The 26761-nt window shown below is 31.5% G+C and overlaps 1 protein-coding gene across 2 annotated transcripts in view; it reads left to right on the forward strand.

The window, feature by feature from the left end:
• The window catches only part of LOC125076882, a 128899-nt gene that overhangs the window by 15162 nt on the left and 86976 nt on the right, over nucleotides 1-26761 (forward strand). For both annotated transcript variants that reach the window (XM_047688609.1, XM_047688608.1), the window contains exon 2: nucleotides 14353-14385. The gene's annotated coding sequence lies outside the window, so the exon portion shown is untranslated. The remainder of the gene's footprint in view (nucleotides 1-14352; nucleotides 14386-26761) is intronic.

Genomic DNA, 26761 nt, shown 5'->3' on the forward strand with positions numbered 1-26761 from the left:
AGCGCCGAATCGATTTAAAAGCTAGAAGCATACATTTTTTGAGCAACGTGATGTAAAAAGTTGGAAATATTTTGTATTCGTCGGATTTGTCGCTCGAACAAATTGTATGAATCTAGCTAAGCTTGGCACAAGAACCGTGTGCTTAGTTATTATGCTGTTTAGTACTAAATTTCTTGTTTTATTCTCTGCCTGTTGCCTTGACATATTGATTTATTAAAAATAAAGAAGGAAAAAAATACTTCATCTGAATCTAATGGATAAATATTATTAAGTATATATAAATATATATTGTAAATATATATAGGATATCTTTGCTCATTACCATTAAACCGAGATATCCTATCCTACCCAGAGATCATACGTCACGCATTCAATTATTTGCTTGATGGCTTTTAGTTGTGCCAAGAAAACACTACATCATATCGTCCTATGGTTATTAATTAATGGTAGAAAGCATTCGATAAAATAGAATATTGAATAAAAATTTAAGCTTAGTTTATTTTATTTTTTTAATCTCAATGTGATTATTTTGAAGTGTTCTATCGGTATATGTGTTGCATATCGATAGTCCGCTATCGATATACTATCGATAGTTAAGGTGTTAGCGATAGTATCGATAGTCTATCGATAGTATTATCACTTGTCAATACTATCGATAGTATCGATAGCTCCCTATGAGCAATACTATCGATAGTATTGCATAAACCATTACTTTTAACCTAAACTATCGATGGTCCAAAACTATCGATACTATCGATAGAAGTGTTGCTTACAAAAAGCTAGCGATACTATAGATAGATCACTAATATTGATCAAAATGAACTATCGATAGTACTATCGATATCCTGAATAGTTTTCGAGGTCAACTATCGATAGTCAAACTATCGATGATTCTGCAACGCTGATAGGTATGTACATATACTGTAGCAGTTCGCTGGCTGTGTACAGCCGGTGAGATTGTTTGGTGCGATATTGATGCTAGTTATATTAAGATGTATTGATGTTATGTGAACGAGTTACGCCCGCTTCCGGCTTCTCGATGGATTTTGTTCATACAGTTTGTTGATCTTAAGAAAGTTTTGAATTTATAATAAATGTATCTTATACATTGATCTAGAATACAAAATGCGTATTACTCTGAATTACATCAGTTCGGTGTTTTTTTCTTGAAATGCTTGGCATTATTCAGACGTAAAGTTATGACGTAATTAAAACTCTTAGAATATATTTAATATATCTTGTAAGGATAATATAAATCGGATTATTGTATGGAACACCGATAACTATGTACTTATTATTGCCAATTCTCAACAACGCTTTATTAATAGTAATTAACTTTCTTATAAAATCAAAATAAGAGGATTTGATAATATAAATTACAAATTAAGTTAAATGATTTATAAATTTGATAATAATTATTGATGAAATATAATAATCTAACTAAAATAAATGAAATAACAATTTGCAATAAAATTTATATAAGTTTCTAAAATGCTCACGATATCATTGTCAGTTAAATAAATTCCAGCATATCTCGGATCCATCGTGAGATTATTTATTATTGTGCTATTATTACTTCAGACGTATAACAGCCGTTTGACGGGTGTTGTGCGAACCGAAACGAATCACGCCGTCTGACGACTACGTAAGCATAAACCTATATAATATCATTTAATTTGATATAATATGCTATTATACTTTTCTATATGAATTTCATATTGTAAAAGATCAAAGAGCGTGGAAACAATTAAACAAAACATCAAATTATCTCCTTCACGTATCCCGTTGATTATATTTTTATTAAAAAAATAAAATGTTGAAGTTACTATAATGCTAAAACAAAATAAGATCATAAGATCGGTACTTAGCTATTTCGTTTCCCTCGAGGCATAAGCTAATTCGACGTGCGATATGAAATATTATGAAATATGAAATTGCATATGTGTAAGGGTGAGCTCGCTGGGAGAATAATAAAAGGACCTAGCGAGCGGAGGTCACGTTCCCACCACTTGTGTGGCGGTTCGGTGCCCGGTACGCTTGCAGTTAAATTAAGTGCTATCAATAATTTTGCTGTATTTGATTTCTTTTGCGATATGACTTTGACTTGAGCTTTATTGTTCGAGGAATATTCATTTCAACGGCTTGTGGATAGATACAGATATGTATGTAACGTCTCGTTTCCTCGCTTGAAATCATATTTGAATTAAGAATTTAGTTGTGCTTTCTTGTAAAATACGAGCGAGATCATTTCATTAAAATATTTCTAGTGTTCTGTTTTATCCTTATATGATTAAACTAATCGGTTTTATTTAAACATGTGTTTTTACGACTTCTTCTGCCATGCGTTGCCATGAGAAAAAATATGTAATTACATATTATTTTTGTACAAAGTAGTGTGCATTCAATGTAAATTAACTTTACACTTAACTCATGTAAGCCGTCGTAGTGTATCAATCTTAGTATTGTTTTTTAACCAAATAATTTAGATATTATATAAAAATCATTTTATTTTATTTTAACGTAATAAATACTTTGTAGAATATAAATACACTTTGATGGGTAAACGTTGTTGCATGTTCCACCTCTTCACTTTTTTTATCTCGAGATATTCTCTTAATTAATAGTAAGTAACACAATAACCTAAAATTACAGCTACAACTTACAAGACAGCTTTGCGAACTTCCCGTGCATTTTAAGCTTATTAACTACTAAGTTTAATTTCAACTTTAATTTACGGCATATGAATCAAATACTGTGTTGTTTGGATTTTGTTGATAAGAGTTTATATTGATAAAAAAAAAAAAACAGAAAATATCAATGAAAAGCGTTTGTATATAATCAGAACACATTCTAAACAATCCATTTATCAGTACTTAATAGGTGTCATAGCTATAGAATTGGTATTGGTGTTTGTATAACTGCGGAAAACAAATAAAACTTAATTTTAGTATAATTAGATGTCATTTCCAGTATGTATATCTGTAGTACCCCGTACGATAACGACTATTCGAATGTTTATTGCATTCTCCGCCGGATGTTTCTATCCGTTCTATTGATTTGGTTGTAGTTTTATCTTTAGCTCTAGAGACGAAATGGGTTTCCTTTGTTTGCTTTGCGCTTTGCTCTCATTAGTTAAAAGGTTAAATAAAATTTGTTTATGTTTGCTAAATGTTTAAATTGTAGTTTTAGTTGTGAACTTTCAAATAGAACACTTAACCAAACTACTTAAACAGTTTTTGTAATGATGTAAACTAAGAGATTAATATTTTTATCAGTTGTCTGATACTAGATACATACAGTAAAATATGCCAAAAAAATATACAAAAATGACCTACCTATAAATAAATAAATAATAATAAATAATAAATAAATAAATAACCGGATTATGAAAAGAATTAACAAAAGACTTCTGATCTCATGTATAACGAAATTGGATTATTTAGTGCGTGTTTAAAATTGCAAGTGTCAATGGTAAGTTAATCCTTTCTTTACGCTACAATAAGTAGAATGCACTGACTGAAGCCTACTTTGTTAGAAAGCGATTATTTTCACTCAAACAAGATTTACATTTTCAAATGGGACGAGCATACGGTGTCTGGTGTCGTACGAAGCTTTCTAGAGAAATCCTTAGTTGATAGCTGTCACTTTACGTTTCGATGATGTCGCATTGACACTTTGCATCGATGTACTATGTTTATTATTTTGAAATGTTTTTTATATGATAAATAATAAACGATACTTATTTCATAGTTTTAAGTGAACGGTTCGTTCCATTTCGATTATCAGCACGTCTCGTGGTGTAACGAAAGCGCTTTTGCACTTTCTAGCACGATTGGCCTATTTAATAAAACCTAAACAACTCAAACTTTCAACAACTATTAAACCATTGCAATCGATGGCGTTTAAGCGTTAAGAACGATACTCACGGTGCTATGCTATTCGTGTCAACACCATCCGATTTTAAAAATATTCCCAGGAAATGGATACATGCCATAGCCGTCGGTGGCTCCGTTCTAAACATGGAAAGAGTTATAACAACACTGTTTGTAGACTGATTTAGTTTGACAACTCCGGGGACAGTTTTATCTTTAAAATAAATAATCTTTGAGCGCATTGAACTTTAACGTGTGAAATAACGCCATGTTTTAACAATGGCCGATACGTGAGAAATCAAATTGTCGGTCTAATTGAATAACAAATACAATTCTCATTATGATTTTTACTTTTTATTGTGAACGATTGTCAGTCCAGGTTTGCCAATCTCGCGGAGTGTACTTAAAAGCTGCAACATGTGCATGTACGCCGCATGCCGTGATGCAGTCATGCGGTTCGAGTGTCGGGAACGGGAGTTCATGCCCTCCCCCCACCACCTATGTAATTATAACCCGTACACCCTCCCGCGCGTTACTAACTCGTCAATTTACCATTATCTAATATGCAGTTTTTGCCTCTAACTCGCATGAGAACACTTGCGCTTTCCCTTGACGCAATTAATTACCGATGTTATTCAACATGTGGTGCATTATTTTACGCTCCATGCGGTTGACAGTTTTCCGGTGTAGCTTGCTTTGCTATAATGTCGCTCCCAAGGCGAAATGTGGACACGATTTTGACATTTTTAGCTCGCTGCTAACGCTTGCGCCATTCCTTCTTGAAATGTCGTTCTCTCTCGAGGATTACAACAATATACGTATTGTAATCCACATGAAATACCTTTTACCTTTGACGTTTGATTTTTGCGAATAGCTGATATGTCATGAATGTCACAGATAATGTAATTTTATCTTTACGTACAGCCCTAAAGTGGTGCTATTATCGTTGTATATGAATTTCTCTTACTTTTTTACTTGTTACTTATTTGTAATAATTGAAAACGAGATTCATGTGAAGTTGGTTACAAAAGATAACCTTCATTTACGGGTAAAGGTATCAATCTGGCAAATTTATTTACGTTTATTGCGAGATAGTCATACTATTCAATTTGTATATTTTTTAGAAAATAGCTATTCTGTAAATTACTTTGTTTTTTTTTTTAAATAAAGTTTGTCACTAAAACAATATGAAATAAAAATGATACGTAAAATCTTGTAGGTTTATTTTATACATTTAGTAGGTATTTTATTTTAGATTGCATGTTACATTGTGAACACAATAATCGTAAAAGGGACCCGTGTCGAAAAGTGCGCAAACTGTCCGCACGGCGATAAAGGAAAATGCATTACTTCCCCTCCGAGGGTGAAGAGGGATTTCCCTTTAAGGAGTCTTTTGAAATTGCTGTTCAGGTCATTAATGCCCGTCTCAGGAGTGCCCAAATTTAAAAGTCCACTTCCTTCTTTGTTATACTCCAAGTATGCAAGGTAAATTCTTGAAAAAACAGCTTTAGTTAAATTTATTAATTGTGTTTCGACAATTCAACATTTTTTATTGCTCGTAGCATATTTCGATTGTTTGTTGTATGGAATTGCAAAGATATTAATAAATCCTTTATATTAGTTTAATATATAATAATTATTAATAATTATAATAAGAGTGATATTATGTAATAAATAAAGTGATGTATCAAACGTTACGTGATAAACGTGCTTTGTTAAATTATACACGCTCAAGTGTTTTGTAATGCAGCGACGCGGTTATAAAACGGTGTCAATTTACGAGATGCGATGGTGATGATATTAAATTATTTTTATTACACTTCCGCGAAACGATTTCACTTGTTTGATATCAATTATTTATATATTTACCCTCGGTTTCTTTTTCAGATTGTAAGTTAAAAGGAAATGTTATTATTTCATTTACACTTGCAAAAATAAACAATATAAGAAAACAACAACACTTAACAATTAGATATTGGGACTTTATGTTCCATTACTTGTAGATATGTCCGTGTATTTTTCCTTGTATAAGTTGTCAGGCGGTGCCGGAGAAATGACTTCGCCGAAAGTAGAATGGTATGCTAATTATAAGGTACCCAGTTTCGCGTTTGCCTCCGCCCCACAACTTTAGCGATTTTCTACCCCGACCAACTTTACGAACGCCACTTGCTTTGTCCTTTACTCGGGTAATTTTATTTCTGAAATCATATTTTGATGATTATATTTCCTAAAGCAAAATGTTATATACGTAATGTTAAAACTACGATGATATATTATGATAACATTTATTCAAAATAAATACTCAAAATTTGTGTATATATTTTCAGTATTATTATCATTAATTACTGTTTTAAAACAATGTATTAGAAATAAGAAAGAAAAAAAAGTTTATTTAGGACTCGGCACAGTTGAAAAAAAGTATTTATAAAAAAACAAGTATAAATAAAAGTACAAAACAAACAAACTGTACACTAATTAATCTTAAAAAAAAACAACAATAAAGAAAAGAAAAATTAATAGATATATATTTTATTTGTTTTAAATCATTTATATATTTTACAATAATAATTTTATTGATTTACAAATCGATAGTTTCCATTATACGTATATACCTACGTGATATATCGTATGTTTATATAACTTTATCATTGGTCTTGAAAAAATATTTGTTGTTCTTTTTATTTATTCTGCGCAACGTAATATTTGATACTAGTATACAACGCAATCTTTCAAAAATTTACATATGTTACGAGAATAATTATATTTCATAGAATATTGCGACATTTTTTTTAGATCTAACCAATTAATTGCATTTCGTAAATAATATTTGCTTTTAATTCTATTTATTGGTCAATGATTATATTTTATTATACTATAATATTCGCATGAAGAAATTAATTTAAATGTAATTACACGTTACACCATTCTTACAAAACGTTCGAATTGCAATTTTACATGTAAATAATTTCTAAACCAAATCGTTTTATTTAGAAGTATAATAACTAGAATCTTTATTAAATTGATAAAACCATTTATAATTGTATTTATAAATGTATTATAATTTAGTTTTAATGATTGTTAGATATGACGTCCATCAATGCTGATTAATAAGATATAACCTAATTTTAAAATTTTTCTTAGAAATTGTTACAATGCGAGTAAAATTCTTAGAGTTAAATATGGCTACGGAACAGTTTTGGAAAGTATTTGCTCGTCTTTTGAAAAAATCAAAACGGTTATGACAAATATGCTATTGGTACACACATACGTGGAAGTTTTCCTATTGTCAAAGCATATGTTTTATCAGCAACCTAATTTGGAGAACGCTAGTAATGTACAACCTAATTACATTACATTATGTAGCCATTCCATTCAATTTTATTCGTGTAATTTAATAAGATATTCCTTTCCTTTATTAAAATATTCCTTTTTTTAACTGTAATACGATGGCCCAGTTGTAATATCTGAATTCTAACTGAAGATTTTTTCAAATCGAAGCAAACCACTGAATGTTCATAGAGTAAGATATGTGCAAAAATAGAGTAATTAGGAATTATTGCTTCATACTGTACTTAAAATAAATACATCAATAAACTCATAACATCCGACTTGTTTTACAAAATGTTCAATTGCCGTTCTAATTACCGATCTACATAATGATCATTCACATTATAAAATGGTTTACTTGCTAATTATGAAATAATGTTACTTTATTTATTAGCAACGGCTATATACTAAAAAATAGCTGCATTTTACAATTGTCAATTGAATGAAATCAATTGCTTGTTCCTCTCTATACGGACGGACATTTGTGGAACGGCAAGTTAACGGTTTTATTGATGCATATTTAATAAATAAACGTGTAACGGTTATTATAGACAGTCGACATATTGATGCGCAATGAACATGTTTAAAACCTTTGCTAACTTATCAGTAATAGCAGTGAGTGCGATTAATAATAGCACCAACCGACAACCATTAAACTGTCACGAATTTCCAAACCCGCTAAATAATATGATAACAATCAAATATGTTTAATTTATAAGTATCCATTGATTTATCATATTAATACCAATTATGTTTTATATGTCTCGAATGCTTTTGTTGTTAATGATGTATTGTAGATAAAGTTTATATTCCATCAGTGTATGTGTATGATCTAAAAGCGATCCGCCCCGGCTTCGCACGATTGCAATTTATGAATAAAGAAAATGACATTTTTATAATATAATTTATACCCAATAACACTCAGGAACAATGTAGTTTTCTATCAGTGATTGTTTCATTTTTGAATATGATCTTTTAGTTCCAGAGGTAACACCCTATATGACAACAAACTAATTTTACATCTTTGTATATTAGTATAGGCTTTGAGTGAATAATATCAAATGAATATGTATCTTACTATTTATAAAGAAAAAGTTGCGTAATTCAATATTGAAGATGTATAAATATGTCTACGGTTGTCCCTGCGCTTTTCCTTTTCTGACGATATCTTAGCTTAGTCGGAAGACGGTAGACGTGCGGCGAATGCAAAATGTGGATAATCAAGAACTACGGATCCCCTTCAACCCGGATCTGGTTCTCACCTCGTTCTATTCATATTTGATGCGTGCAGGTCCGCACAATGTAAGTTCCTTAAAATAGTATGAGACAAACTCAATTTATATTCCGAAATTCGGATCCTGCGTAGGTAAATTTAAAAGGAACAAAACGAGTTAGTTTTAGTTACAAACATATAAATTCGAATGTTGCTTTTGTATTCAATTAAAAAAAAAGCAAAGTGCATGTTGGTTACAAAAATAGCAAATAAAAGGTTGTCGATACACAATAGATATTGGATTTACGAGAGTATCGAATGAAATATTTATCATCGGTGGCATTGAATATCGGTAGCAGAATGAAAGTCGATACATTCAATGTGTATGTTGACATTGCCGTCTCTGCAGACTATATTTGATCACGGTAGGATGAATGATTAAAGTATTTATATAATATATAAAAGTTAACGAGGAATAATAATATATATAGTTTTTTCTCTGGGTAGTCGAGTAAGGATGTTGGCAGTATTACACGTTCGTGTCATGAAAAGCGCTTGAAGCTATTGGTTCTGCGGTTGGTTTCACTCCGGTCATGTAGTTTAACCAGACTTTGAGAGAGTAGGATCACAGAGTGCACCTGTTTTTATCCACACAACTGTCATAATTTAACTTGCACAGCTAATTAGTCTCTCTCTCTATTGTGAAAAGCCGCCGCGGTGAAAACCGTTGAGATGGCTATCAATATTATTTAAAAGAACTAAAGCTCTTCCATAATCTGGTAAACATTTAGAATACAGTAACTACAGTAAATTTATAATACGAAAACCTTTATATAAAGTTGAAAGAAAAACCTAAAAAATCTAGATAATTACTACTTAACACAGAGTTAAAACAAATTACTTACTCGCCTGATGGTACGCGTGGGTCAAATCTTGCAACATTAACTAATAATTAGTTCCGTCTATCGAGTGAGTTGAAATTTTGCACAAACAATTTATCATCCGACGATACAATCAAAAAAGTAATACAAAACTAATCATATTTTAAATTCGACTTTTTTCCTTATTTTTAGTTGAATATATAATATATTCATCGCTTTTATTTATTTCCTTTACGTTTTATATAACTTTAATTGAGTAAGAATTTTATTTTATCCTTTTTATTGTTACCTTGCGAAACTTATCTAACTTAACTAATTTGTATTTCATAATAGGTGTGGCTTCTACAGCCCTTAAACATTGGTTCTGTAAAGAAATATTAACTTTTATTACTTTACACGCACAATGCGACATCAACCTTGGGAACTAAGTAGTCATGTCCCTTGTACTTGAAGTAATCTGGTTTACTCACTATTCAAACCGAAACACGACCGGATTGTAAGTCAGTGGTACCAACATAGGCGGGCTTACAAAGTCCCTTCCATTAAGTCTAGCCTTACCATAACATTATGTGATCTTTTATAATTTGTATATGCATAAGCATTACTTCAAAGTAATTTCAGATGTCTGTTAATTATGAAATGGCCCTTCAAAAATATAATAAATAATAAGGGAGATAACATAAAAAAGAAATAACTGTTATATTATATAGTAATAAATGTTGCAAATAAAGTGTAAATAAACAATAAGACAAGTATGGATTAAGTACATGTTTTGTGCGTCATTGTTACATGAGAAAAGTGAGATTAAACGAACATTAAATATTATATTTAAGATAAAAAGCATTCGAGATAACCCAAAAATACTTCTAAATTATATTTTAATGGTCGAGGTTAAACAAATATTCATCTAAACGTTTAAAGTGCTATAAAAGCCTCGCTGAGATCGATCTTAACAAGTTAGACAGCTTGTTTTGTTGAATAAAATATATCAACACGCAAAAATAACTAAATAAACCATCATTATTAAATTGCTATGACATCCACATTACCATAAATATTATTTTTGTAAATAAAGTATACTTCGCAAAAGATACTAACGGTACCCTGAAATTTCGGGTCAACGACCGACCCCTGCAACCACGTGCTGTTACGTTACATTACCCGATCTTGTATAATTCATAACATATGGAACTAATGACTGAATGAGGAAATGTTTTATTTCCGTTGTTGTAATCATTGGCGTTTTGTTAATGCATATAATTATCATATTTGCGATTTCATTAATTAAAAAAAGGTGGCGAATATTCTATTTTTTCTAATACTTATTTATATTTGGGGTTTTTTATTGATTTAAAATATCGTATTAAATGAATATAAATAATGCATTCGAAATTAATATTTATTACTGGTATAATGATTGCAATTTTTCTAGATATATGAGCTCATTGCCGTTCGACCTATTAGCGCCTTACTTATAAAAATCAAATTATACCAATTTATTTTTAACCCATGAGCTGTTTTCATAATTAAGCGGCACGTATGAAGCGGGAGATATGGCGGCCATGTGCAGCGGACACCGCCTCACTCCAACCATGATCGCTGGCTCCATGCCATTGGGTAATGAATTATTTATAAATGTCTACTTATGATTAATTTGAGTGGAGCCTTTTTCGTTAACGAGGCTACGAGAAATCTTCAATGATGTCCATGGTAACTTTCTTAAGCACTTTCTTTATTCACTTCAGGAAATAATTTTATAAGTAGATAAGGTTAGCTATAATTGACGAGCGTTACAAAGTATGGCGATTCAAAAATTCATATAACTATCAAAAACCATTATCTGAAATAAATATCTTTGAAAAACCTAGAAGAAATGGCGAAAATATTTATAACTTAAGAATACTTTACCAATGGTAAACTTTGCTCATACCCGTCACTCACCAATTATTCCACAGCTAAACTTACTAATTACTTTACTTACTTAGTTATCTTCGTATTTCTGTGTTCCGGTTCGAAGGGTGAGACACCAGGGACAAAACATCTTAGATCCCGTGGTTGACCTTGCATTGAGTAATTAGTAATTTGTACCTAGTACTGCGCCAGTTTCTATGTCTGAAGGTTAATTAGCATCAGATGACCCAATTGTTTGTCAATATTTCTAACATCATTATAAAAAAATAAAATTAAACTTTTACTCGTTACTTTGCCGGCGTGGGTTTAATTTCAATTCCGGTATTTTTCCAAAAAATACTTTTATATCGCTATTTAAATATAATACAACGGTTAGTTTTGGAAATGTAAATACGCCTAGTTTTATTTCATCATTCTACCACTGCACTGGTCTAAACTGCACTCGTCCACTAACAATCAACTACTTACACCGTACAAACATCCAAAGACATTTAAAATGTAAAGACTACAGACACGCCAATTTTACTGATTCCCTTTCACTCATATTTTCTTAAACGTTTTTATTGTTTGACTTTTAAAGCAGTTGCCGTGCCTTGTTCATAACTTACCTAAAGACATTTTGAAAATGTACTTACAGTTCCAACTTTCACCGTAACATCTTCTGCGTACGTAATTTTAATCTTCGTCTTTATCAACGTCATAGAGATAAAATGTTCAACATATAGTATCATAACATAATACTAAACTAAGAATACTAAACTTCAAATAAAGGAAACGACTATCTAGCATCATTATGATATAAATTGGTCGAATAATATTTACATATTTAAAAAGCAAATAACCAAGACTTTCTTTATTTTAATATTAAAACTAAATAAATTTAAAATTTTTAAAGTAGTCCTAAAAAAAAGTAGAACTATCTTAACATACGATGGAATAGAAAGAATTATTACAAATTAAATGCTGTCAAAACGTTTAAACGCGTCTGTTAAAATGTACCAATTTATTTATTTATTTATTAAAATCTACTACAAAGTATAATTGACGTCAGTATTTAAACTCGATACTGCGCAATTAACATATCTATTTTATTTAATGTGTGGTTAATTTCGGTATAATCTACATTCCTAACCGGTGACAGTTTTACATTTAAAATAATTTTCTATAATGACGATTCACATGCCACCACAGAAGTTTAAATAAAAAGCATGCACTACCACTTTGAACATATATTTTTTGAATGCCAAATGTCATTACAATTTACTATCCAGCCAGTAATGCATGTTTGATTGAATACAAAATGTTCAAACATACAAACTAAATTCAGATTACAAAAAATCTAGCCATAGACAACAGCCGACAGATAATATACCGCCTGAAGATGTAACGAGTTAAATTACGTGGGAGCAAGAGACGTTGTCGCTTTCTCGGTTTTCAAAGGGAATTTTTCGCTTATCATCCTTGACACAATTGTAAAGCTCGCCGGCAATGGGATCGCATATGTTATCATTGTTTTATTTGGGCTTAAAACAGAATAGTAAAACGAAATACATGTACATGTTTATGTTCGTTTACCTGCGTGTACATTCTAATATTTTCTATTTAATGAGTGAAATAACGTAGTTACCTATAAAACCTGTGCTGTATTTCATTTTAATATATCAAAATATATTTATTGTACTATGTTTTTTTTAGCTTATGACAGAACAAAGAAATAAATACAAGAAATTGAAATTATTTGTTTTTACGAAAACTTTTGTAATAAAATTTACAACTTTTGCTAGAAACACATCAAAATAGTATAAATAAATTCACATATAAACTCTTAAGAGTAGTATTACCATAAATCCCTGCTTAGCGAATCCCTACGTCATAAAAAACCTAAACCCTCATCCTCCTAGCTTCAGTGGGTTTGGCTCGGCGATGATACCCAAAGCAAGGTGTTCGTATATTATCTGATATTAATAAAATTAAACTTCAGTATGAATGTTTTTGCGAATTAAATTATTACAAAACAAGGTATTCCTCTTTTTGTGATCAGATTCTTGATTATTCGTTTTGTTTCGCCCGAACGTTTGCAGCCCTTTTATTGTTAGAAATATATAATAATCCACAATAATAATACTGGCAAGTTACTCACAAATTAGGTCATCTCATGTAATACGAGAAAGCAAACAGAAACCTTTACGTCACCCGCGTATTGGTAGCTCATTCATAGTAATTTTATTTGGTTACTTATGGCCATTGACAGATATTGATGAGGTCGATGTTCTTCCAAGCCTCCCTTCTGATATTTTGTGTAGGTTCATATGACTGTCGCAACTTAATAGCCAGGGAGGTTTATTTATATGACAGAATCATAAAGATGTTTCCTCGATAAAATTGGCCGTAAAATAAACAATAGATAAACGATTTTTCCTCGAAAGCTTATTACGATGTTTATTTATGAAAAAAATATTTTATTATGATAATATATGTATAAAAAGATGGATACTTAAAGATATAAAAAAAAATATTTGAGGCCTTTTAAAATATTGTGGATGAACACTACACTATATAAATATTACCTCGGTGCCTCGACGACAGTTTGTGATGGAGTGATCCGACAAATCCGACGCCCTTGAACACGCGCGCTACAATGTATGACCGGAAGTGATGTACAGAGGCTTACAAACTACATGTAAATACATTACTTACTCAAGATACTTCAGTAGGCGAAAAAGTGAAGGCGGCTGAGTGCCTATTGTGTTGGAGAGTGCCTGCAGCGATACCACCAGTGCTCTTGAGAAATACGATGGGCCAACGATTGCTAATTATGAGTTGGGTCTCTGCACGCTGCATTGTGCGAAGAATATGCGTAAAGACACAAAGTATTAAAAAAAGAAAAAAATACTGTTAAACTCTTTCATAAAATATAAATTACTTAACAGTTAAAGTTATTCTTTTAAATTACGTTATTACAATATAGTTTTAACGTTATTATACGAAACCTTTAAGTGTTTTCTGTTTTGTTTATCCATGAAAGATACATTCAGGATGTAACATATTATTATTGCTATATGAAACTTTGAAAGCATAACACAATTTACACGATAAATATATATTTACACACTTACATAGAACTTATAAGGGTAATTTTTTGTTTCAGATCATCCGCAGTTTTCAGCTCCACGTCATAGAGGTTTGTTTTATCTGCTAAAAATAGCTATACTGTTGAAAGCAATGTAATAAACGAATTCGCTCGGGCAAAAACTTTATGTGTATTACGCGGATGCAACATAACTGACGCTTTGCGCATTTTCAAGAGTTGATTGTAAAATAGCCCTGCTGGCAATTTAGCCTCGTTCATTACATAAAACTGGGTTATATTGATGTAATAGTTGCAGTTCGTCCCGGCTGTTTATTTCATTGTTGTTTGCATTCTCTAGAGCGTTTGCTTTATTGAAAAAAGTTTGTACTTGGAGGCAATTGTCGTTTTTTTCGAATTGCATTATTTTTTTACCATTTATCGGTTTGATTGATTGAATAAATAGCAAGAACTAGAAATATTACTTTGAAATATAAACACACGTAGAGATCATCGAACGTATGTAACACGAAACGGTGATATTTCTCATTTTGCGGTTGTTTTACTAGCGAGCGGTCAGAGGGGAAATGACCATCACCACACAATATATAATGCAGATCCATGCTCACCACGGAACTGAATCGAGTTCCGTTTCACTAAGTACTTAATACATGTTATCTCAAGGTAGTTAACCGCTGTAATATGCAAACTCCTCCACCTCACTACATAGGACCAGGAAGCCGGTTAGTAGAAAATGTAATTTACAGGACTTGGCGCACGACGCAGTATAATCCGACCGTTCAGCGTTGCATTGCGTTGTTTACTCAGAGCTCATAATAAAATCCTGCTGAATACATTTTTGTCTCTTTAGAAAACACACGATTCATTAACGCTTTAATTTAACAAGACTACATTTTAATAGAAAATATATTCATAAAAATACGGAAAGTTTATATTATATTTTAGTTTATACATATATTGTTATTATAGTACGAATTAAATGCTGAAACAGCCACGATAACAATAAACATAACCGTATTAACTTACGTCTTTTATCATTATTCATAATGTGTATGTCTTAAGAACTAGTTTACGCCCGCGACTTTGCTCGCCTGTGCTTGGGGAAGATACTTTATGTCCATTTCTGTCCTTCTCATAAATTGTTTGCAAACTTCTTGGTGATCGGTTGTCTTAAGATATGAGGCATAATAAACCAATAGAGAAATTAACAAATTAATGCCGCATTTATAATATTAGTAGATGTTATGATATTAATGTTTTTAGACTTCATTTTATTTAATTCAGTTGCAGATTCATCATATTATATTTAAAACATCTAAAAAAGTCAAAGTACTTAAAGATTGATATTAATCATATCATTAACACAAGATAAATTATCAATGATTATAAGATAATATATATACATTTTTTGTTTTTAGAGAAACATCTAAATAGATGAGTTGCGAATGTCTCGTCCAGACTCGTTGAAACTTTAAAAATAAAGTTTGTTTTTACCGGGGCGTGTCCTGAGGCTCATAGGGGAGCTTGCTTCATTTAGGATAAAACTTTCTTGTTTTACATTACACGGAGGCGCAGGTAAAGTCACCCCAGAGATCTGAATATTTCATAAGTAGAACAGTTAGCACGTCCCTTTATGTTACTAAAATGACTTATTATATGTACTTCCTGCGTCTAAAAACCTTCAACTGTGTAAAAATTTCGACTACGTATTTAATATGCTCGATCCGTAGTATCTAAATTCGAAGAACTCTCCTACGACATATTTTTTGGTGACATAGGTAGGCAGGCGGGTAAATGGTCACCTAATGGTCACAACCTGATGGTTATAAAGATCGGCGCTGTAAAATAATTTAACATATTACCATTCCTTACATCGCCACCGGCCTTGGTAACTCGAATGTTGTGTGTCTTGTGCCTGTAGTTACACTGGCACATTCACCCTTCAAACCCGAACACAACAATACTTAGAATCGATAGAATGTATGAACAGAGTGGTACCTACCCAGACGAGCTTGCACAAAGACCTACCACTAGTTTTATGCCAAATATTCTTGAATTGTAATACAATAGTTGTAATTTGAATGTGTTGACCCATCAATCAGGCGGCGTTAGAGCGCTTAACTGGCTCAAAGATAGTGGACAGGTCTAAATATAACTATATTAGCATCTGAGCTAGATAATGATTACCATTGGACGGCGGGTTGATTGAAATGGATTTACCATAATTTGTTGTTTCAAAACTAGATAAATAAAGTTGGTATTTTACTATAATTTTAGTATTATTCAAAATAAATACTTTGAGGACAAACAAATGATGTTGTCAACAAGTGACAAAATTACTAAGACCTTAGAATTATACAATAAGTTGTCAACTTCTTATCAAAATCCAAGAACTACAAATATTAAGTACACGTGTGCACATATGTATATATTTAAGGGAAAATATATTTGAAAATTATATTCCGATTGGATACAAAAAAGTAAAACCAATTTGAATTTCAATAATCTCTCAATTTCATATGGAATGAAGTTTATGCATTTATTTGTTAAATCCTTCGTTTCCAAGGTTACCAATGTCAACAAGCTTTGTCTATGAAATGGACTAACTAAATAAATAGATAACAAAATAGGTCGATGCAATTTCAGCGACTGAATAGAGTTTGCACGTTTGATTCAATTTTTAATTAAACTTGGTCCATTTTCATCTCTCCGCTAACAAAGATTTGGTTCGGTTTTCTATATTTGTGAACCGAGTACTTCATATTCGATGAAATGTTCTAATCAATATTGGTAAATTTAATTTAATAAGCTTAAGTGCTTTAATGGTGTACGTGATAAGAATTGAAGCCCGATATTTCGCGTTTATTAAGGAATTAGATTATACATTATATTTATTAACATATTCTATCATAATGACCAAAATGTTTGTCGTAGAGAAATTTGTTTATTTTTGTCAAACGGTTGCAATATCCAGATATTTAGTTCATTTGCTTTTATCATACTTGTCGAACTTCAAGAGTTCAGTTAATAACTTCTCACCCCTGAAAAGGTCAAGGTCGAGGTACGGTTCCTAAAAAAAGTGCTCACAACTGATTAATGTTACTTTTGCGTCCTTGTTCTTTAATCCCCTAATACTCCATTCAGTATGCGGGTATTGTACATGCAAAAATCATATTATTTCTGTAAATAGAGGAGACTATTTTTGATCTAAAATAAGCTAATATAGGTAGCCTATACGTCATAGACGGTAATAAAATATTACTAAGTCGAAGTTTCTCTAACTGTGTAACAAAAATACAATCAACAAAATAGATACAGAAACATCAAAAATTAATAACAATAAATATGTAATCGTTTTCTGGCTACTCTGTCAAAGACATTTTTTAAATAACTGAAATGAAGTCGGAGAGGGTTGCTTGCTAACAAAGAAGCTATTTAAACAAAGGATCTCTCATAATATCAACTCTGTCATTAAAGTGAAATGAATTACAAATCTTGCTGAATTTAGGTCGCGACCTTTCAAAACAGTATATTCTAAGTTTATTTAGGTTAACATGATTCCTTCAAATTGTCATAAATATCCAACAAAGTAACTTATTAAAATTAATTAAACGAAGCTATTTCGGTTCTTTTATTTAAATTTTAAGTTGAGTTATGTAAACTTTCTTACAACAATAATTAATAGAAGCGGTAAAAGCATAAAATATTGTTAAATTAAAAGTTTTTTTTTCGAATGTCATAACAACATTCCGGAAATAGTTTCAAAACATTGTTGTACGTTTTTTCTTTCGTCCGAAACGTAACAAAGAAACATCGTATTTCAATGTTTCGCTATCAGAATTTCCGCGTCGTTGCTGCTGTTGTTACTTTTTGTAAAATAAACGGGCTCGCAACAGGCGAGATTTGTAGTATTTCTTTGTAGTGAATATGTTCAGCCATGATTGCCAATATTGAATCGCATTTCCTCTTTACCGTCTGTTCGTATGATCTTAATGCGTGTATGTACATATTTGTTAAGAATATTGAGACTGGGTTCACAGCCCTACTATCATAAATGTAGAAACTGATGTTTATATTTTCACAGTTTTAGACTTCATAACCGCTTGATCGATCCTCGTGAAAATTGGTACATATAGGTTTTGAATTTGATTTTTATTTGAATTAACAACTGCCATTCGTTTAGAGAAGAATATTATTGGAACTAATTACTGAGTTAACTAGTTTATTATAAAGGCAGAACTGTATCTGTATCGGTTTTAATGGCATTGGTTGGCGGACGAGCATATGGGCCACCTGATGGTAAGTGGTCACCACCGCCCATAGACAAAGGCGCTGTAAGAAATATTAACCATTCCTTACATCACCTATGCGCCAACAACCTTGGGAACTAAGATGTTGTGTCTCTTGTGCCTGTGATTACACTGGCTCACCCACCCTTCTAACCGGAACACAACAATACAGTGTACTGTTATTTGGCGGTTGAATATCTGATGAGTGGGTGGTACCTACCCAGACGGGCTTGCACAAAGCCCTACCACCAAGTAAAGCAAGCCTGCGTTAGGAAGCAACGGAGCAACTGATCAGTGTTGTTTTTTTGCGTAAGGATATCCTATATTAAATAAATAAATAAATATTGGACAACATCAAATACATTACTCTGATCCCAATGTAAGTAGCTAAAGCACTTGTGTTATGGAAATCAGAAGTAACGACGGTACCACAGACACCCAGACCCAAGACAACATAGAAAACTAATGAACTTTTTTCTACATCGGCTCGGCCGGGAATCGAACCCGGGACCTCAGAGTGGCGTACCCATGAAAACCGGTGTACACACTACTCGACCACGGAGGTCGTCATATATTATACAGTAGGTATGTTGAGGATGTGTGTGGACTGAATTTAAATCTAATATAATAATTTTACATTTTTTAATGTTTTAAGCTTTTGAGATCTGTATCGTATTTAAAAAGTGTTATGGTTTAATTTCATATTGAGTTTTAAGTATGTGGACACATACATTATCTGGAAAATATTAAAAAACAATTGTGTTAAATGAGCGTCAACTGCAACTAAAACACACTATGTAAGAGTAAACTTCGTTACTGATGTTTTTGTTCGGCCACGTACGATTACGAGATAAATTACAAGATGAGAATTCAATAGCTGGGTTTGAACCCGCAATCATCGATTGTGATTCATTTGTTTCACCATTTGGCTTCGTATATTTGTATGTATGATACGTGTATAACGTAAAAACTACTTCGATTCCAAAGCTACCTTTCAAAAGAAGAACTGCCGCTAAAATTACTAAAAATAAAACCTATTATGTTTATTTCTGAAATTCTTGTATCTTATGGCATTATCGAAAGTGCATTCCAAAGCAAAATTTGTAGTGGACTATCAATAATATACTCGAGGTGGGATCGATCTCACGTCCGCAATTCGTAGCAATGCACCTTAGATCCACAATGGGCATGCGGCTTCACTCGTATGCCATGAAAAGATGCTTTGAGACGAAGAAATCGAATAAGTTTTTATTGCTTACTGAATGTTCGGGTTGTTTGAGTATTGCCCGCGGCTTCAGCGCCTTTAAATTCAGGATAGAGCTACCCAGTAAACAAGTTAAAATACATGTATACGGGATATACCAAAACAACATTGCCTTTTTGTGGCAATTCAGAGACACAATAAAATATGTGATATTATATGATATGCAGTAGTCCAATAATTCTTTACAGTAACTATAAAACTATTATTAATTAAACATTTAACTACAACTGCATAGGAAAAATTAGAATAATAAGTCGTTTGAACTGTGAACGCTTATGTCCATGTTTAAATGATCAATAACACAAGGAACACATTAGCATAATAATAATATGAGCCGTGTCAAACACCTACGTGATTAATTCATGAATAATTTGTTTTTCACATAGCAAATGTATGTCGTTATTTCAAATTAATATTCTTTAATGACATGAGGGCTCGGCCCTAACGTCGTAAAGACGCTGATGAATCTGTATCGAATTATTTGCGTGGCGGCGCCGAGGCGGGTCTGCGCTACAACCACAGCGTAAACTGTATAGATGCCAAATATATTTCAATATAAATACGCGGGTGGATGTTTTCGTCTATTCGTTTTGAATTGTAATGGGAGGTATGATAACACATTATGTCATATGCGATGGAACTAGTTTCTATCTCATTATCACCGGTCGACATTTTATGTGTCAAATTATACTTTAAACAATAATATCATACAATATACTTATATTATATTAGAATTATATGTTGAATTGGAATCGTTAAGAAGTGATTAGATATAGATATATATATTTACATGTAGTAGGAACTAGCAGTATCATGAATTATGTATGTTTGTTAATTATAAGTTAGTAATTATTGCCCGACAATTTTATTAGAAAACTGTGTATTATACGCTGCGGTAAAGGTTTATAGCCGTCCTCGGCCTGCCGCCGGCCAATAATCTAGTTAGGGCGGCCGTACGCGCCGCCGTAGGCACGCTCGCGCCGTACCGCTTTACCGCTTGATCGAAATGTAATTGGGTGTACTCACCTGCCGCATACCCGATTATAAAATAACAGTTTCAAATAACTTTTACGAAGTAAAACACTCCGCTATACTGCACCCAATACAATTATTTTTTTAAATTTCATTCTAATTTTATTTTCATTTCTAACACCGATTAAACAGGTATTCAGTTATTGATATTGTAATACTTTATAAGAATATAATTTTTTTTTGTTACAACACGAAAACTATTTTATTTAATATGAAAGGAAAGAATCCTAGCCTCGCCGTTAACTAAGAATTTAGAGTTCTAATTGTTACCGTCAGTTGCATGCCTGCGTCGAAAACTAACAGTGTTGTACGAGTAACAAACTCTAGCACAAGTCAAATTGAAATGTCACTCTATCAAATTATACCAGCAGTGTTTCACGTCCTAACCACCCGTCGGACTGTAGACTTCATTTATGTAGCCAACGGAATATATAATAACGAAATACATTTCGTTTCAATTAAAATAAACTACTACGCTATGAATATAATACATATCTTTGAAAGTTATTTATATGTTTAATATTCGAAGATACTGTTTAAGAAATATATACCCTCATCAGTTATACATTTGATGATACATTAAAAATCAAGCATTAGTCGAGAGTATACGCGACACACGAGGAATGTGAAAAAATATAGGTTGCCTACTTTTCCTTAAGTACAACCATGAAGATGCCAGGTGCAAACAGGTAAACCTGTATGATAAGTCCTCATTCGTTATTTCCTTGTTTTTTTTTTATAAAATGAAAGTTTAACTTTTCTAAAAGAATTAGATTACTTTGTCAAAAATGTATTACATCCATAGTTTTAAAACACATACTCTGACCGTAGTTATATTATTACGTCTGTGTTTTGTACTTTAAAAAAAAAAGTTTTAAATGCTTGTAACTACAGATATTTTAATGATTTCAAGTTGTTTACGGCGTTTGTCTAATCTAAATATTTTGCGTATGTAATTAATAATAATTTAAACAAAGATTAGATGGAATAAATATATACATGTATACAATTAAAAAATAAGGATGTTATATTTAATTTAATATTATTATTTCATAGTGTAACAAGAGCATCTATTTATTTCTTTAACAGCTTATTATACACAACAGAAATAAGATATATAAACTCATCTATTGTGAAAACAATACACATACAATAATACCAAATCGAAATAATATAAAAAAAGAAATAAATTATTTTTCAGAACTACATAAAATCCTTTCTTTACGTTGAAAATGTCATCTAGACACGCGGTAGCGTGTCAGCCAAGTTCTAGTAACAGAACTGGCGTGCAGCACCGTGTGTAATATTACACGAACCATTTGGAGCCACTTTTGACCTCTTCATAACTCAAAAACTATTTGACATAAATGTGTCAAATTTGGCTCATATATTGAGACTCGCGAGATACATATGTGTTCCAAATTTCATAAACGCATCTCAAATGGTTATTTAGATATTAACGTCTAAAAATCGTCATTTTTATCACTGACTGACCTATAGATCAAAACTATATCCTACTTCCAGGTGACCTAGAAAGTTGAAATTTGGCATGCAGGTAGATAATTATGCCAATATAAAGGAAAAAATCTGAAACTGGTAATTTTTTATCATTTTATTATAATTTTTCATTTTATGGGGTCTATAGGAACACTTATATACTTATTACTTATAGTTCTTGTAATAAAAAAAATGATGTAAGAACCAGCAATCAAAACTTATGACAGCCGGTCTTAATATGGATTTTAAGGTCTTCACGTGAATATATAACAAGTTGAATATCACCCTTAAGTTTTTTAAATCCAAATATTTACGTTTTATTATTTATGAGTATAGCCGACGTTCGTATTTATTACGTTATTAACTAGCATTTAGCGCACATCAATGGTGCAAAATCATTACACTTAAAAAAATAATAATAATAGGCATTTTGATACACGGCGCGCGACGTGACGCCGGAGCAGCGGGTTAGGAGCGTTAAACCTTAAACCTTAACGCGAACGTGTCTGAGCGACTATTAACGCGAATTATTTCAATGCCTTCCGATGGAAGCTGCCTAGTCTATTTGACTGCATATTTTTGGTTTGAGTATAATAGTATACAACAATAAAATAGGTTTCGTGAGACTGTAGTAGAGTATGTATATAGTAACAGGAATGATTTATAAGTTTGTACTCTAGCGCTACAAACGGGTATCCTTATTGCTTGGAAGAACAGTATCGAGCAAGCATGCTGATGTCAGCAAAGGACTGGTGAATGGGTCCAATAGAAAAATAGAGAAAGTACATTGGGGACGTCGACGACAGCAATAGCACACGTAAAATAACAATTCAATTTAAACATAATTTAATTTGCGAACTAGAAGTCAAAATCAAGTTACAGATATTAAGTAATGTACATATATGTTCAAAGGAAACAATTCTCTATTTGCTTAGCATATTCTACTACTATACACAAATCACAAGGCCTTCGCCTTGACGGTGCTCTTTTCGACATAGGCTCCTCTATATTAAGTAAAAAGTAGGCTTACGTTGGCCTCTCTAGAGTTAAAAACTTAGATGGAGTACATCTTATCACTTTAGGTCCAAATCAAATCAAGACACAAGAGAGCTCTATTGCAGAGTACAACCATCTGCGCACGTTATACCACCCCTACTTGGGAAAATTAAGTATAAACAGAAAACGCGTAAAAAAAATCCGGTCACTGAATGGGCAATTCACTCAAACATTTCAGAGGTACCTACAAGAAAAATAAGAACGTATCAAAAAAAATAATTTTGTTATTAATAAGTACCTACTAATAATTTATATACAAAAAGTAGTGATATCCCATCAAAAACATAAATGTAAAAATGAGAGCCAAGTTAAATATTATGATATATACCTTGGTTGTTGTCTTCAACGACAAAAGAAGTGAGATCTAAATTTGTGCCAAGTTAAATAGTCCTTTCTGAAATTTATTTATAACTACATAAAATATCATTTGTTCTTATAACTTGGGGTAATATATTGTTGCCTAAGGTCTGACTTGGCTAGTTCTCATATACAAATTATATTATAGCCTTCGTAAGTTCTAAGCCTGTTACAAATGAATTATAAACACAAATTAAGCACACAAATATTCAATTTTACTTGTCTGGATATGAACTCGCAATATCTGGTTAAGATTCATGTTTTCTAGTGACTGGACCATCGCAGTTTTTAATGTACGTTAATACTAACTAAGCAATACCTCCATTCTTCTTAGATGTTTTGAGTTATAATTTGTTATTCTAAACACAAACTACAATTTGTGTTTATAAACATATAAGAACTAGCCAAGTCAGACCTTAGGCAACAATATATTACCCCAAGTTATAAGAACAAATGATATTTTATGTAGTTATAAATAAATTTCAGAAAGGACTATTTAACTTGGCACAAATTTAGATCTCACTTCTTTTGTCGTTGAAGACAACAACCAAGGTATATATCATAATATTTAACTTGGCTCTCATTTTTACATTTATGTTTTTGATGGGATATGTACGTACGAGAATATCCAACTTTCTGTCTGACTATTGAACAGGATATTTGATCTCGAATAGCGAGAATGTTTCCTGGGAATACTCAAACTAAGGCACTCAATGTCGCAGCTCGTCAATACAGGTAAAGATAATAAATGTCTTTCGTAAAATAGATGAAGACGATATTTCAAAGGCACTTATTACATCTTAATATTACATCTTTTGAATTCAAGTAGCGACTTTTATTTAAAGGATTCCTCGATGGGAACTCGAGCTTTGTTGTATCGATGTAAAGGGTGAATGGGTAAATAGTGTCAGCCGATTCCGGCGTATCGGAGAGCTGAATGGTCGTGTCGATGTTGGCCTTGTCCGACATTCGATAAACAGAAGTCGCGATGAATACGTAGGACTCGTGTAACCTTTCATCACCTTTAACGACGCCTTGAATAATATTATTTTATTTTTAATAGCACACGATTCTGTAAATGGCAGACCTTTCTACTAATTTTACAGGAGATAGACTGACAAGGTATTTTTAAATTAATTTGATTAAAGTTCAAAACGAGTATTTATGTTTCATTTTGGTAGATAATATTTAATTTGTTTTAGATAATAAATGTTTACGATACTTTTGTTTACTGAACTCATAAAATAATGTGACATCGACCTGTCAAGTTTCGTGAAATTGTCTGTTGTTTTTACGTATGGGTTTTTATTTCTAATAAACAAGCTCCTGTATTACCGTTTTGATAGGTTTTCGTTGGTAGTTGAAGAAACAAAGGTATTATATAACGAATTTAATACAATCATATTAACGTAGGTGGCGTATTAATCCCGTATCCTATTACCCGGGATACGTCCATACCATCATTAAAATTTAAATTAACCTTTAGTTAATTCAATTACAAAAGTATTAAATTTGGATTATCATAATAAGAAATACCAAATTTAATTCAGTAATTTATCGAACATTACGGTCAGAAATACTTTTGACTCGGGTTAATGTGATTTGGTTTATTTCTGTAAGCGTTCCATCCGAATGTCCGTTGTTATATACGGACGATATTTAGTTTTTCGCTCTTATTTCCCAGATGGCATTCCGAAAAAAATTTAACCGTAATAATTTACGCCATTAATCAAAACTACATGTATTCGTGTTGTATGTTGAGAGTTTTTTTTCTATGATTAAAAGTTCTAATATATATAAACCTAAATTATTTATGTAGAATGTTAATTAAAAATATAAACGAAGTAGTAACGTTTTATTCTTAAATAGCAGTATTTAATTTTAACTTCTCTATGAGTTTAATTTCGTCATAACTCGAGTATAATGTTGAGTTGATATTTGAGCCACAGGAATGTATCTTTCTACCAGATTTTTAACAAGAAGGAAGTTATTAATTCGGTTGTATTTATTTTTCTTATGTTTGATACATTAAAAATCGTTAATGAATGGATTTCGTAAATATATTTTTTTGTTAAAGTTGTATATTATCTGCAATATTGGACATCAATTGAACAAATTAATAAAGATCATTAGCAAATTTACCTAATATTTTGAATATACCTAATATTAGATTAATGTATATACATTAAGCGTAAAATGGTAAATTACAGTCCCTACTTAATGTTACCAAATTGATTACTTACCTTTAGCCATAAAATATTAAACACGCACCAAGATACCTTATTGTAATCGAAAAAGTAAAAATGTTAACGTCATTTTATAAAGGTTTTGAAATGAAATACATTGTTACTTCTCCATAAATATTTATTAGAGAAATATTTTATAAAGATCATATTCTTCTCACTTCACTTTCTTGGTTTTTGTCGCTTCCCTTCGTGTCGGAAGGTTTATTTTTTCTGTTTATCGGTAAACATACCAGGTGACTTAGCTGTTGTAGATTCTAAAAAAATTAATACTTAGATAATAATGAAAGATAAATAAATATATTTAATCATATAATAATAATTAATATATATTGATTGATATATTAATTCATCTATTGAATGTAAGCTATTAATATTTAGGCTATATTGGTATAAATATGTCGCAAAGGTGAATAGAAAACTTAAGCACACTATAACTTAGCATATTGTATATATTTTTTATTGATTTGTGCGAGTTATTTATAGAATTTAGCAAGAAAACCGCCTTATATTTATGTATCTAGTTTTCGCTCGCGTGTTAGAGGAGGCGCTCATAGATTTTGGTTATATAAAAAGTAGCTTATATCCTTTCTTGGGTTTGTTACCAAATTCAAAGACATCATGTAAACAGAGTTATTTTCGCAATTATAATATTAATATATATTGTAGAATTATATAATTTTCGTTTAAGACTTATGTAACATACCATAAATATTCTGTATGATGATATT

The sequence above is a fragment of the Vanessa atalanta genome, chromosome 3, assembly GCF_905147765.1.
Source record: "Vanessa atalanta chromosome 3, ilVanAtal1.2, whole genome shotgun sequence".
Taxonomy (NCBI): Eukaryota; Metazoa; Arthropoda; class Insecta; order Lepidoptera; family Nymphalidae; genus Vanessa; species Vanessa atalanta.